Source organism: Triturus cristatus, chromosome 4_1 (genome assembly GCF_964204655.1).
Source record: "Triturus cristatus chromosome 4_1, aTriCri1.1, whole genome shotgun sequence".
Classification (NCBI taxonomy): domain Eukaryota; kingdom Metazoa; phylum Chordata; class Amphibia; order Caudata; family Salamandridae; genus Triturus; species Triturus cristatus.
This window is the reverse complement of record NC_140585.1, coordinates 484,402,261-484,417,453: the sequence shown is the minus strand read 5'-3', so window position 1 is coordinate 484,417,453 and position 15,193 is coordinate 484,402,261. Positions and strand designations below refer to the sequence as shown.

General features: G+C 43.9%; 1 protein-coding gene across 17 annotated transcripts in view; it reads right to left on the bottom strand.

Moving 5' to 3' along the window:
* Positions 1-10,247: 10,247 nt before the first annotated feature.
* The window catches only part of PLEKHA5 (pleckstrin homology domain containing A5), a 1,155,627-nt gene continuing 1,150,681 nt past the window's right edge, over positions 10,248-15,193 (bottom strand). For all 17 annotated transcript variants that reach the window (XM_085652691.1, XM_085652692.1, XM_085652698.1 and 14 more), the window contains one exon: positions 10,248-11,112. The gene's annotated coding sequence lies outside the window, so the exon portion shown is untranslated. The remainder of the gene's footprint in view (positions 11,113-15,193) is intronic.

Here is a 15,193-nt window from a genome sequence, read left to right as displayed (position 1 = left end):
ATTAAGTTTGGAAGTGTCTTTGCAGGAGGAGAACTTTGAGGTCAGTTTTGAAGGACTAGGAAGAGGGGGTGGTCCGGAGCTGAGGCTGAGTTCCAGATTCTCGCCGCGTTGCCTGTAAAGGATTGGGCCATCGATCTTTCCTTCTTGAAAGTGGGAGGTTCAAGCAATAAATTTTGCGCAGTACGTGATGGTCTAGAGCATTATATGCATATGTTACAATGTTTTTTTCTCCTTTTTATTCTAGTCTAAAGCTTTTGATTCGTTTCCAGTTTCGACAGTGGTTGTTCTGCAGTTTTGTGTAGTTGCATTTTTTTTGGTAAGAATTTCTTTTTTTGTATTTACTCCAAATGAGTAATATTGTAATGTTTAAATGAATTTTTTTGTAAGTGATGTCATAATGGCAGCATATTTAGTTAGTGGTTTGAGCATGAAATTCTTTGCGATGTGTTTTGCATAGTATTATGTGTAATTTCTTTTCTCTTTCTTTTTAGTGGGATATTGTTGATCCACACTGTGTGTGTGCAGAGTAGGTGGTGGTGAGTAGTTTAGCTGCCTCTGGCAAGTGAGTGGTATTGTTTTGGAGTATATATGTGTTTTTGATAAAGGTGCTTTTTGTTTATTACTTATTTTACAAAGTGTTTGTTGTTGTTGACTTGTTTGACAAGTTACCTTTATTAATAAGCATTATGGCTAGCCGTAGAATGACTGCTCAACAGGTGGTTGGTATGCTTCTTGAATCTTCCTCTGAACTTGATTATGAGATTGACAGTGCGTCTGAGGGAGAGGAGGGAGGGGAAGATTCTGGCAGTGAGTTTTCTCTCCACATGGAATCATCGGATGATGAAGGTACTCAGTGCAGATGAAGGTACTCTTGGTGTGGATGAAGCAACTCTCAGTGCGGATGAAGTGCCTGTCTTAGAGGAGGAAACTGCTGTGCCGATGGTGCAAGAGGCATCTGGATTGCAGTCTGAGGCTGCTAGGCTTCCTCCTGGAAGTGCTGCACTTTGGGTTGATCCAAACATGGTGCAGCCGGTGTTGCCTGCCTTTAGCGGTGATGCAGGGTGTAGAGTGGATTGTGAACACGTTTTGCCTATACAGTTTTTTCAGTTGTTTATGGATGATGTATTTTTGGGTGAGATTGTTGAGCAGACGAATTTGTATGCTGAACAGTTTTTGAGGGACAACAGTGACAAACTTAGGCCCCAGTCTAGAGCTACCCGGTGGTCTCCCACATATGTGGAAGAGATTAAGAAGTTTTTGGGTTTGACTTTATTGATGGGTGTGGTAAGGAAGCCAACCTTGGCTTCATATTGGTCTACTAGCCCCTTGTTGGCAACTGCCATTTTTCCTGCAGTTCTGACTCGTAGTCGGTATTTACTTTTGCTACGTATGCTGCATTTTGTTGATAATTTTATGGCGTTGCCACGAGATAACCCTGACTGTGACCGTCTTTTTAAGATTCGGCCCGTTCTTGATCACTTTGTAGATCGATTTTCTGAGATCTATACTCCAGGGAAAGAAATATCTATTGATGAGTCTTTGGTCTTGTTCAAGGGCCATTTGGTTTTTAGGCAGTACATCCCTAGCAAGAGGGCACGCTATGGAATTAAGCTGTATATGTTGTCTGACAGTAGGACAGGATATGTTTTTAATTTTCGTGTGTACACTGGTAGAGATTCTACTATTGACACCCCCAGTTTGTCCGTCCACTTTTGGAGTTTCAGAGAAAATTGTGTGGGATCTTGCTAGAAGACTGTTTAACAGAGGCCACCATTTGTACCTTGATAACTTCTATACTGCTGTGCAATTATTTAAGGAATTGTATAAAGTGGACACTTTTGCATGTGGCACAATCGGCTCTAACCATAAAGGTTATCCGAAAGAGCTTGTTTGCAAAAAACTTCAGAGGGGGCAGTGCAGTTCCTTGCGTAGTGATGAACTACTAGCTGTAAAATTTGTGGAGAGGAGGGATGTGTACATGCTGACTACCATCCATGATGAGAGTACTTCACCTGTGGCTGTTTGGGGTCAGGTTGCTGAAGTGCGCAAACCTGTGTTCATTCTAGACTACAATAAGCACATGGGTGGTGTTGACAGAGTAGATCAGAGGTTGGAACCTTACTCTGCTATTCGGAAGGCTTATGTTTGGTATAAGAAGTTGGCCATCCATTTCTTCGAATTAGCAACATTTCAATGCTTTTATTATGTTCAAGGAGTGTTCTCCTGCGTCAAAGTTGACATTTCTTCAGTTTCAGCACTCTGTGATAGCTAGCCTTGTTGTTGTGGAACAGGCAAGTGTTCCTAGATTTGGAGTGGTGGAGGATGTGGCTCGATTAAAAGATCGCCACTTTCCTGATTACATCTCTCCCACACCTTCAAAAGATTTTTCCACTAGGAGATGTAGAGTCTGTTGGCGAAGAGATAAGCGGAAGGAGTCTCGTTATTTCTGTCCCGGGTGTCCTTCTAACCATGGGCTGTGTATGCTTGCTTGTTTTAGAGCGTACCACACGCAAAATACATTTTGGGTACTTCCATGAGTGGTAAAGTGACCTGCCTGGTCTGTATTGTTTAAAAAAATTATTCTGTTTCAAGGTTGGCATTAGTGCAATGTATTTAGTTTCAGATTTTGTGTTAGAAGATTTGTATCTATTTGCAATTTGTTTGTGTTTTTTTGTATATAAAATCCTAAATGTGATGGTGGTGTGTGTAGGTTGGCGCTTGGCTGGAGGTGTGCGTGGACTGGCGCTTGGCTGGCAGTGTGTGTGTGTTCTGGCGCTTGGCTGGCGGTGTGCGTGGACTGGCGCTTGGCTGGTGGTGTGCGTGGAGTGGCGCTTGGCTGGCGGTGTGTGTGGAGTGGCGCTTGGCTGGAGGTGTGCGTGGAGTGGCGCTTGGCTGGCGGTGTGCCTGGACTGGCGCTTGGCTGGCGGTGTGCGTGGACTGGCGCTTGGCTGGTGGTGTGCGTGGACTGGCGCTTGGCTGGCGGTTTGCGTGGAGTGGCGCTTGGCTGGCAGTGTGCGTGGAGTGGCGCTTGGCTGGAGGTGTGCGTGGACTGGCGCTTGGCTGGAGGTGTGCGTGGACTGGCGCTTGGCTGGAGGTGTGCGTGGACTGGCGCTTGGCTGGAGGTGTGCGTGGACTGGCGCTTGGCTGGCGGTGTGCGTGCACTGGCTCTTGGCTTGCGGTGTGTGTGGACTGGCGCTCGGCTGGCGGTGTGTGAGTAGTGACTTGGTGCTGGTCACTACACACACTGCTAGCTGAGCGCCACTCCACGCAATCCATCAGTTTGTATAGTTGCTGTGTCAGGAATGTGGGCGTGTGTAAGTGATGGGCCCTTGAATGGCGCTGTCTGGTGGTGTGAGTGTTGTAATGTGATGGGCCCGCGGCTGGCGGTGTGAATGTTTTGTATGTGTCACACGTATGAAATGTGTATGAATGGCCTGTAAAAAGGTTGGTGCCTTGTCGTCGCTTTACAGCTCACGAGCTGTGAGTCAATGGTTCAGTTTCTCGTCCTTTCAATTATTAATAGTGCATTTCATTTTTGTGACATCACTTGCTAATTCAATTGTATATACTGAACCATTACTCACCCTCGTGCGAAATCCAACCAGTATGTGTGTGTGCTTTAGGATTAGATGGCTGTGCAGTAATATTTGTCTTTTTTGTCTTCCTGAAGCAGGGTGTACACCTTGTCCCTTTTTGTGAATGTTATGATGTGTTGGTTTTGTGCCTGGTGGTGTGAATGGTCTTGTGTGTATCACGTATGAAAGGTGTGTGAATGGCCTGTAAAGCGGTTGGTGCCTTGCCGTGGCTTTACAGCTCACGAGCTGCGAGTCATTGGTTCAGTTTTTTGTCCATTTAATTACTGACAGTGCATTTCATTTATGTGAAATCTCTTGTTAATAAAATTTAATATACTGAACCATCACTCGCCCTCGTGCCAAATCCAACCAGTATGTGTGTGTGTTTGAGCAATAAATGGCTGTGCAGGAATCTTTGTCTTTTTAGTTTCTCTGCCAAGGTGTATGTTCCATGTAAGAATAACCCACCAACTGTAGATATTGTCGTAAACCCATGGGAGTTCATGGTGATGTCTCTCTTGTGAATTCCAAAAAGTTATTTTATCCACAATGTCCTGCAAACCTCAAAATGTCTGTCACATTTTCCTTGCAATATTGTGCCGAACTTTTCACGCTGTAGAAACAAACAACTAATTATGTCAAAACGATCTGGTTTTGCAAGGGGGTCAACTGTCTTTTTGGCCCGTGCTCGGCGGCCATCTAGGGAAACCTACCAAACCCATACATTTCTCAAAAGTAGACACCCGGGGGCTTCCAGGGAGGTATGGCTTGCATGGAACCCCCAACGTTTCCTTACCCAGAATCTCCTGCAAACCTCAATTTTAGCTGAAAAAAATCACTTTTTTCACACATTTTTGTGTGGGAAAGTTGTGGCATCACTGGGCTCACTCAAATTTCCCACCAACCAGCATTCCCCCAGGTCTCTCGGTAAAAATGGCGCCTCACTTGTGTGGGTGGCCCAAGTACCCGCGACAGCTAAAATTGAGGTTTGCAGGAGATTCTGGGTAAGGAAACGTTGGGGGATCCAAGCAAGCCATACCTCCCTAGAAGCCCCCGGGTGTCTAGTTTCCAGAAATGTATGGGTTTGGTAGGTTACCCTAGATGGCCACCGAGCACCGGGCCAAAAACCCAAGTGACCCCCCTTGCAAAACCAGGTGGTTTTGAGATAGGCAATTTTGATGTCGCCTCACTACGTTTTGGGCCCTTGCCTGTCGCGGGTACTTGGGCCTCCCACACAAGTGAGGCACCATTTTTACCGGGAGACCCGGGGGAACGCTGGGTGGTGGGAAATTTGAGTGAGCCCGGTGATGCCACAACTTTCCCACACAAAAGTGTGTGAAAAATGTGATTTTTTTTCCAGCTAAAATTGAGGTTTGCAGGGGATTCTGGGTAAGGAAACGTTGGGGGATCCACGCAAGCCATTTCTCCCTGGAAGCCACCGGTTGTCTAGTTTTCAGAAATGTATGGGTTCTGTAGGTTTCCCTAGATGGCCGCGAGCACCGGGCCAAAAACCCAAGTGACCCCCCTTGCAAAACCAGGTGGTTTTGAGATAGGCAATTTTGATGTCGTTGACGTTTTGGGCCCAGTCAAGTCACCCCATCCTGGATTCCCCTGGGTGTCTAGTTTTCAAAAATGTATAGGTTTGCTAGGTTTCCCAAGGTGCCCGCAGAACTAGGGTTCAAAAACTAGAGCTAGACATTTTGCCAAAAAAGGGTCATTTTTCACTGCGAAATTGAGGTGTGACCACATTGAGTTTTGCGCCGCTTCCTGTCACGGGCACTAGGCCGACCCCCACAAGTGAGGTGCCATTTTTTTCGTAAGACTTTGGGGAACGCAGAGTGGGTGGAAATTTGTAGATCCATACAGGTTCCAGAACTTTCCACCACAGAAATGTGGAGAAAATGTGTTTTTTTTGACAATGTTTTAGGTTTGCAAGGGATTTTGGGTAACAGAACCTGGTGGGAGGCAGTCAAGTCACCCCATCCTGGATTCCCCTGGGTGTCTAGTTTTCAAAAATGTATAGGTTTGCAACATTTCACTAGGTGCCGGCAGAGCTAGTGTTCAAAAACTACAGCTAGACACTTCGCAAAAAAAAGGTACATTTTCATTGTGAAAATGTGGTGTATTCACGTTGGGTTTTGAGCCATTTCCTGTCGTGGGCACTATGCCTACCCACACAAGTGAGGTACCATTTTTATCGGGAGACTTAGGGTAATTCAGATTTGTAAAGGAACTGTTATTACCTATTGACTTTCGATGCATTTCTGCCTTCCAAATGAAAGACATTGTGTAAAAAAGAAGTCATTCTAAAAAATTACTGATAATTCTCATGCTAGTATGAGTATTCCCAATTTCGGAAATGTGCAAATATCTACTGTTTCTAAACTCTATATTTTGTTCCCATTTCAGAAATACAGAGGTGTCTTTCATACCGATTTTTCCATGTACACATTTTTACAGAATAATTACTATATACCCGGTACATAATAAAAAACCATTGCAAGTTGCTGCTCAGTTTTTGGCTCTGGATTCGTCGGGTTCTTGGTGAACCTACGAGCCTATATATCCCCACAACCAGTAATGTCCAGCGGATGTAACGGTATATTGCTTTCAAAGAGCTGTCATAATTAGAAGACGTTACAGGTGAAAACGCTGACACAAAAGGCTGATTTTTTCAACAAATTTTCAATTTATCCTATATTTAACTGTTAGTTTCTATAAAGAAACCTTGATGGATCTACACAAATGACCCCTTGCTGAATTGAGAATTTTGTCTACTTCTCTAAAATGTATAGCTTTCCAGGATCCATTATTGCTTTTGTACCCATTTCTACCATTAACAGGAAGGAGGTTGAAAGCACAAAAAATAGCAAAAATAGGCTATGTCCCAGAAAAATGCCAAAACTGTGTAAAAAATGTTGGGTTTCTGACAAAAGTCTGGTATCCCCTAAAAGCTGGGAAATGGTGATTTCAACCGCACAAACCCTTTTTTGAGAACATTTGCAGGGAAAAACCCAGATGCTTTCATTTGCAGCCCATTTTTCCGAAAAAAATGAAAATGTTGCTGTATTTTGGCTCATTTCTGTGACCCCCTCCAGGGGAATCCACAAACCCTGAGTACCTTTAGAATCCCCATGATGTTGGAAGAAAAGGATGCAAATTTGGCGTGGATACCTTATGTGGTCAAAAAGTTACAGGGGCCTCATCGCGCACTACCCCAAATAGCCTAAAAAAGGCTTGGCACAGGAGGGGGGAAAAGGCCTGGCACTGAAGGGGTTAACTGGAGCGCCAAAAGATTCTTAGTCAGCTCACTAGCCGATGTGTCGGAAGGGTAATCTAAATGGAGATTGAGATCGCCAAGTACCGTAAAATTAGAGGGGATAGCAGCCAGGGTAGCTACCATAGTCGGAATTGCATCAAGAAATTGTCTTGGATTACCAGGAGGGCGGTAGATAAGAAGACCTGAAAAGGTACTAGTTGGAGATACTTCAATGGCAAAGATGAGACTTTCGCAACCTGGTAGGGGATCTGCTGTAATGCGACAATTGAATTTATTATTAACTAAAATAGCTATCCCGTCACCTCTCCCGGTCTTGCTGTCCACCCTATAGATTGAGCGGCTAGTGGGGAGGGTTTGAGCAATAATAGGCTCTGATTCAGTATGTAGCCATGTCTCTGTCAAAAAGACAACATCGGGTTTAAGATAAGACTTTAAAAAGGACAGTTCAGTAGTAGGTTTTGGAAAAGATCTACAGTTTAGTAGAAACATCTTTAAAGAGGGTGGAGCATCCTTCGTTGCCATCTGTTCCCATGGCTTATTCTATTAAATTTCTCCTCCGTGGGTGGCTCAAAATGGTTCAGGAAAGTCAATCAGCCTGGCTCCACCCCGTTCTCCATGACTTGATCTCGAGGCCCATTAATATTAGTGATAAGACCTTCATTCCCGGAGAGGTTATTCACCTTCAATCCATCAATCATTTTACTGATTTTCTCCAAAATGAAGGTCGCTAAATTGTCACACAGAGCTTGAGTTGGCAAGATTTTACATTGTGTACATTCATGGGCAGCAATATCCTTTACTATTTTGAAAATTGTTCTGGAATTATTTTTCAAGTTCAAAATAATATTTGCAAAAGTTTCTGATTTTGCTCAAACAATTCCCTTCCTATATTCCACTATTGCGAACTTCCACCTAAATTTATCTTCATTGTGATATAACTTCCTCCACTTCCTCTACGCCTGCCGGCAGGTCAATTTTAAATATTTAAGGTGATCGTTATACCAGCAGGCTGATGGCCTGCCAGTCTTCTTACAATTTTTCATAGGAACGACCTGGTCATTCAGAAAGGCCAGTACTAAATCAAATCAATCAATCAAGGGTTTATAGAGCGCAACTACTAACCTGAAAGGGTCTCAAGGTGCTGGGGGGGGGGGGGGGGGGGTGCATCTCTTGGATATTTCTGGTGATTCGTCAAAGGGCCAGGTTTTGATGTCCTTCAAGAACTTGGAGAGTGAAGGTGTCTGGCAGAGGTGTAGAGGGAGAGTGTTCCATGCCTTGGCCGTGAGAAAGGAGAGTCTGTTCTGGTCTTCCTGATGCATGGTACCGTCGCAAGAGAGCTGGGCTGCGCGGAGAGGTCTTTGGAATGCGTGGAACGAGAGGTGGTGGTTCATGTAGGCTGGTCCAGTGTTATGGAGGGTTTTGTGGGCATTGGTGAGAAGGTTGAAGGTGATTCTCTTCTCGACGTCCATTGGTGTTGGGTGATGTGGCAGTGGTGCGGTAGGTTGAGGACTAGTCTGGCATTGGCATACTAGAGTTTGAGGGTGAGGTTCCTGTTTATCCCAGCGTAGAGTGCGTTGTTGTAGTCCAGTCTCCTACAATGAGAGAGTGGGTGACGGTTTTCCTGTGTTCAAGGGGAATCCAGTTGAAGGGCTTTCGGAGGAGGCCAAGGGTGTGGTAGCAGTAAGAGGTGACCACGATGACCTGGCGGCCCATTTTGAGTTTGGAGTCCAGGATGATCCCGAGGTTGCATGCATGGTATGTGGGGCGAGGGAGGGTTCTCGAGGGCGGGGGGCCACCAGGTGTCGTTCCAGGCGTCAGGGTGTGGGCCCACGACGAGTACTTCGGTTTTGTCCGTGCTAAGTTGTAGGCAACTGTTCTTCATCCACCTGGAGACTGCTTCCATTCCTTCATGAAAGTTGTGTTTGGAGATGTTGGGTTCGTTGGATAGGGAGAGGATGAGTTGGGTGTCGTCTGTGTACGATACGATGTTGAGTCAGTGTGATCTGACGATGGATGCGAGAGGGGCCATGTAGATGTTGAACAGGGTGGGACTGCTGGAGGATCCTTGGGGGACTACGAAGGTGGTCTGAATGGGTTCCGAGAGGAAAGGAGGGAGTCTGACCTGCTGCGTTCTGCCAGAGGGGAATGAACGGATTCAGTCAAGGGCTTTGTTCCACAGTCCTGTGTTGTGGAGTCTGCGGGCTAGGGTGCTGTGAGAGACTGTGTCGAAGGCTGTGAGGAGGTCCAGGAGGATGAGGGCCACAGTTTCTCCTCTGTCGAGGAGGGTGCAGATGTCGTCTGTCCTGGCGAGAAGGGCGGTTTCGGTGCTGTGATTCTTCCTGAAGCCTGATTGAGAGGAGTGGAAGATGTTGCTCTATTCCATAGATAATCTCAATCTAATTTTGGGACACGGATAGAGCATTTATGAGACCAAAATATTTATGTTTCTTATAACATTGCAAAACAGCAATGGGCTGTGGGGAACAGACCGGTATGGACAAAGTCCAAATGACAAAGTCAGATCTTCATATAATGCAGGGCGGAAGGCATCATTCTTAAAGGGTTGTGGCTCCAGGGCTGCTTAGACATGAGATGCCGGCAAAACACCAACATGTAAGGGCCTGTGAGGCAGCAACTGACAATCAGTTGGATATATTAGTAACTGGCTTTACCATTTATTCTCACCCTTTCCGGCTGACTGCTCTACAGAGCATCCAAACATTCAGTATTCCAAAGATGTGCCTAGCAATTCATGACCCAATACCAGTTTGGAAGAGTGATGGAGTTCCCTTTGGAGTACCTTTGTCAGACGTCCTATTGCAGTCCACTGCCTTCCTCATTCCAGTGATCTCCTGCTGAAACTCTTTTGGGAGTCTGTGATCATTCAGTTACCAGCTGAACACTACTCAAAGACAGTAAATATTGTGCCACTGCAAAAGTAGGTTTTAAGACAGACATTGTAATAATTACCATAGTTAAACAATTTTTCATCAAACAAAACAGGCAAATTTTACCACCGTGGTCCAAAAGCTCAGGGTATGTTCAATAAATTGATTTGGCATTATTTTAAATTAAGGTGACCAAAACTACAATAGGACTTGAAAGAAAATACAACTTTTGATGCCTTTTCTTTCAACTTGTCATTTCATAGTTTAAATCACTTGTTTGCGTATTTCTAATTTTTCAAAGGACGAGAAATGACTGGTCATAGTCACATTTTAAAGCAAATTTCTTAATTTTTGATTGAGTGAGGGGAATAAAGTATGATGAAATATACAAAGTGTAAGAACGATTAACAATAAAGGAACCAACTTTGATCATTTGTTTTGCTGAACTGGAGAGATTTCAAAGAGAACACGATCATTAATTATCAAAAATATGAAGACAAAACATTAAGAACATTAACATTTATTTAACAAGTTATAAAAGAAAAAAAGTATATGAACATTTGCATTTTAACTGACGTAAGTACACTTACATCAGAAGTGCTCATTGTATATTTAGAAACAATGAACATAATTACATTTGTACATGTACTGGAATTTAACGTTTGCTTATTGCTGTACACACCCATTCCATGGAAGTAAAAGCCCAGTACTTAAAACTACCTTCACTTCTTATATATATATATATATATATCTTTTTTTTTTTAAGAAAAAGCATTTACATTCTGGAGAATTCTCACAATAGTGTGAAACGAATTGCTGACAATGCAATCCGACAGAAATAATTACAGCCTAGATAAAACACTTTCACCCAGTAATAAAATGGCACATTTTAAATATAAATATATACTTTTTTACATATCCGATGTGAAATAGCGTACCTTTGGGTGCTATGTTTCAGAAATGGAAACTATAGTTCAGTGGTGCTGTGTAACAAATCCATATTACTATGAAGAAAAATATTCATATGGAAATAGATTTAAACATACGTATAAGAAATTTTAACTTCCAGAAAAAGCAACTAAGGTTTAAATACAGAATGCACAGTTAAAAGCACCTTAATCCATGTGCAAGGAAAGTCATAGCAGCAAGCTGTTATCCGAATACCCACTTTTAGACAGTGGAGAGAACCTTTGGAACATTAAAACATTCTTGAAACAAAATTTACACAAAGTGATAAAATGATGCTTATGGCCCGTAAGCACCAAAGCAAAAAATTTCATAGTGCTAAAATATACTGTACAATATCTTCTGGTATTTTCAAAGCCACAATAATCTGCATGAAATTCGATGAAACTGCTGTCTTTTTGATCTGAAAGAAAACACAAACAATGTGTTAAAATAAAAGCAATGCAGTTTTAGCAGTTCCTGTCTATGCGCCGGTAACCAATTATACATATATATATATCCACATTAATGATAGCGGGATGCCGGCGGGCTTCAGAACTCCACAGTGCTCATTCGAGTATATGACCGCCACTGTGTACAGGCAGCTGATTAACATCTGCTTCTCTCCAAAGTCAAGAGCACTTCGGGAGTGTTTTTAATTAATTTCATGGAAAAGTTGCAATGGAAGGAATATATCTCTCTATCTATAAATAAATTGAAAAAGGCTTCTGCGAAGCCGAAACGCGTCTCTCTAGCCATGGGGTCGTGTGAGACCTGATATAATAAAGAAAGCCATACCTTACATCTTCGGGTACGTGCCTTCTTCGGTGTTGGAGTGGAATTATATATATATATATATATATATATATATATATATATATATATATATATATATATATATATATATATATATATATATATATATATATATATATATATATGTATTTATATATCGAAGCTCCCTTTTGCACTTTAGCCCGTGCACTCGCGGGCGGGTGCCTCTTTGCACAGGGGTGTACCCATGCACTAAATGTGTTATATATATATGGTAAATGCTACTTACCAGTATGCATCTGTTCTTGGCATGTAGAGCTGCAGATCTACACACTGTGCATAGATCGCCATCTGGTGTTGGGCCCGGATGTTTGCAGTTGTTTTTCCTCTTGGAAAGTCTTTGGAAGTCACAAGGTATGTGACTCCTCCGTTGGATAGTATTGCGCATGGGCTTCGGCTCCATCCTCAGATTGTTTTTCGCAAGCAGGGAAAGATGGAGCGTAGTAATAACAGTGAAGAAGCCCACGTGTGTTGTATCTAAATAAGATAAACTGGAACAGATAAAGGTAGCCGGGGAGGCGGGTGGGCGTGTGTAGATCTGCAGCTCTACATGCCAAGAACAGATGGATACTGGTAAGTAGCATTTGCCGTTCGAGGCATATGAGCAGCAGATTACACACTGTGCATAGATTATATAGCAGTACCCATCCTTAGCGGCGACCACCCGTATCTGTTGCAGTGGTTTGAAATAATGTTTTGAGTACAACCTGGCCCACACTAGCCTCTTGCTTAGTTTGTACAAGAAAGGCGGTTTTCCATGTTAGGAATTGAAGTTCACATTTGTGTAGAGGTTCAAAGGGAGGACCCATTAGTCTGGTGAGAACAATATTTAGGTTCCACACAGGTGAGGGTGGCACTCTGGGGGGAATTATTCTTTTGAGGCCTTCCATGAAGGCTTTAATGGCAGGTACTCTAAAAAGTGATAGATGTTGCCTGTTTTGTAGATAAGCTGCTATGGCTGCAAGGTGCAGTCTAATGGACGTATAGGCTAGATTGTACCTTTGTAGGTGTAGTAAATAGCCTATGATGTGTTGAATGGACACATCTAGGGGATTGATGGTATTGTTGTGACAATAGACAACAAAACGTTTCCACTTGGCTGCGTAGCACGCTCTAGAGGAGGGTCGCCTACCTTCTTTAATGACGTTCATATAGTCAGGGGGAAGATTTAGATAACCGAATTCTAGGATTTCAGGAGCCAGATCGCAAGGTTGAGCTGAGCCTGATCTCTCCATGGTTCTGGGTTAAGAGGTGTGGAGAGAGGTGTAACTTTTGGTGCGGTACTACAGATAGTTCCAGCAGTGTGGTGTACCATGGTTGTCTGGCCCAAGTTGGAGCTACTAGGATTAGTATGAGTGAGTGTTGTTGTAGTTTGCGCACCACTAATGGAATGAGTGGGAGAGGCGGAAAAGTGTATGCAAATCTGCTGACCAGTTCATCCATATCGCATTGCCTTTGGACAATGGGTGTGGATAACTAGCAGCGAAGCTAGGGCATTTGGCGTTTGTGGGTGGTGAAGAGGTCTATCTGTGGATGCCCCCACATTTGAAAGTACGGGTGAAGAACTTGCGGGTGGAGTTCCCACTTGTGGAGTTGTTACATTTGTCTGCTGAGCAGATCTGCCATAGTGTTTTGGACTCCTGGGACATGTTGGGCTAGGAGAAAGATTTTCTGGGGCATGGCCCATCTCCATATGCTCTGTGCTAGCTGAGAGAGCTGTGGAGAGTGTGTGCCTCCTTGTTTTTGTATATAGTACTTGGCTATCATGTTGTCTGTGCGGACTAGGACTGCCTTGCCTGACATCTGTGTCTGAAAAGATTTTAGGGCTAAAAAGATGGCTAGTAACTCCAGATGGTTGATGTGGAGTAACTTTTGTTGAGGTGTCCATCTGCCCTGCATGGTGTGATGTAATAGGTGAGCTCCCCATCCGGAGAGCGATGCGTCCGTTGTCAGTACTATCTGAGGAACCGGGTCCAGGAACAGTCGCCCTTTGGAAAGGTTTTTGGTGGTCCACCACTGCAGAGAGCGATGGGTACGCCAGTCTACCAACACCAGATCTGTTAATTGACCCTGGGCCTGGTTCCATAGGCGTGCTAAGCGCTCTTGGAGAGGACGCATCTGGAGTCTTGCGTGAGGTACTATGAATATGCAAGAGGCCATCATCCCTATTAGTTGCATGAACACTCGAGCTGGAAGAGAGTGTTGTGGCTGAAATTTGGCGCGTAGAGCCTGAATGCTTGCTATCCTGGCAGGAGTGGGGTAGGCTAGCGCTCTTGAGGTGTCTATAGTGGCACCCAGATATTGTTTTACGTGGGACGGTTGGAGATGGGCCTTTGCGTGGTTTACTGTGAAGCCCAGTTGGTGAAGTAGCTGGTTAGTGGCGTGCGTGTGTTGTACACACTGGTTGTATGAACTGGCCTTTATTAGCCAGTTGTCTAGGTATGGGAAGACATGGATGTTTGTCTCCGCAGGTGTGCTGCCACTACTGCTAGGCACTTGGTGAATACTCGTGGTGCTGTCGTGACTCCAAATAGGAGTACTTTGAATTGGTAGTGTTGGCTGTCCACTACAAATCTGAGGAACTTCCTGTGAGCGTTGTGAACAGGAATGTGGAAATAGGCGTCTTTGAGGTCTAAAGTGGTCAGGAAATCGTTGTGGGAGAGCAGTGGAAGTACCTGCTGAAGTGCTACCATGTGAAAATGGTCTGAGTGTATGTATCGGTTTAGGGGTCTGAGGTCTAGGATGGGCCGTAGAGTGTCGTCCCTTTTTGGTATGAGAAAATATCGGGAGTAGACCCCCATATTTTGTTGGTTGGTAGGAACCCGTTCTATCGCCCCTGTTGGACCTAAAGTCCTAGGGTAGCTTGGCTCAAGTGGAAAGGCCTCATGCCAGCGTGTCATGTCATGCTTGCATCACACTCATTTCACAATCCAACTTATCACCACCAAAAATGACGCTACACCAAATAATTAAAAAAGGTAGATAAGCTTTATCTTTCCTTTTATCTTATTCTTTCTTTCTTACAAATAAAATTCAATCAGTTCTCATCTGCAATTCATTATGGTCCAATCATAACACTGTGACTAAATGGGCAGTACTATTCTACTTTAGACCTGGTAGGAAATTAAACGCGTCACTTGGTGATTCAATCCAACACGGTAAAGTCAATAGCACATTAAATAAAGTCACTAAACGTAGCGCTTCACATAACATTTACAATGTGCTGGGAAATCAGGACATTACATAAAGCACTGCACATAGCATTCTCCATGTACTTGAAATCTGCTTATTAATCTTAGCGCTGTTCACAGGATTCCTTAAGCGCTTGAATTTTAGTTACTAAGCATAGCACCTTTCACATTAGATCACTAGGAGCCCAAATTGCAGGTATTAAACTCAGCACGGTTCACATGAAATCTTTATGCACTTCTTCCCCCAAATTGCAGGTATTAATCTCAGCGCAGTTCACATCAAATTTTTATGCGCTTATTCCCCCAAATTGCAGGTATTAATCTCAGCGCAGTTCACATCAAATCTTTATGCGCTTATTCCTGGCATTATGGGGATACATGAATCATTGCCTTTACATAAGCTCGAGGTGAGACTTCCCCGGGGGAAGAGGCGAATCCAGGGCCACTCCGGCCTTCCGCCCTCCTCCCCTGGGATCTCCT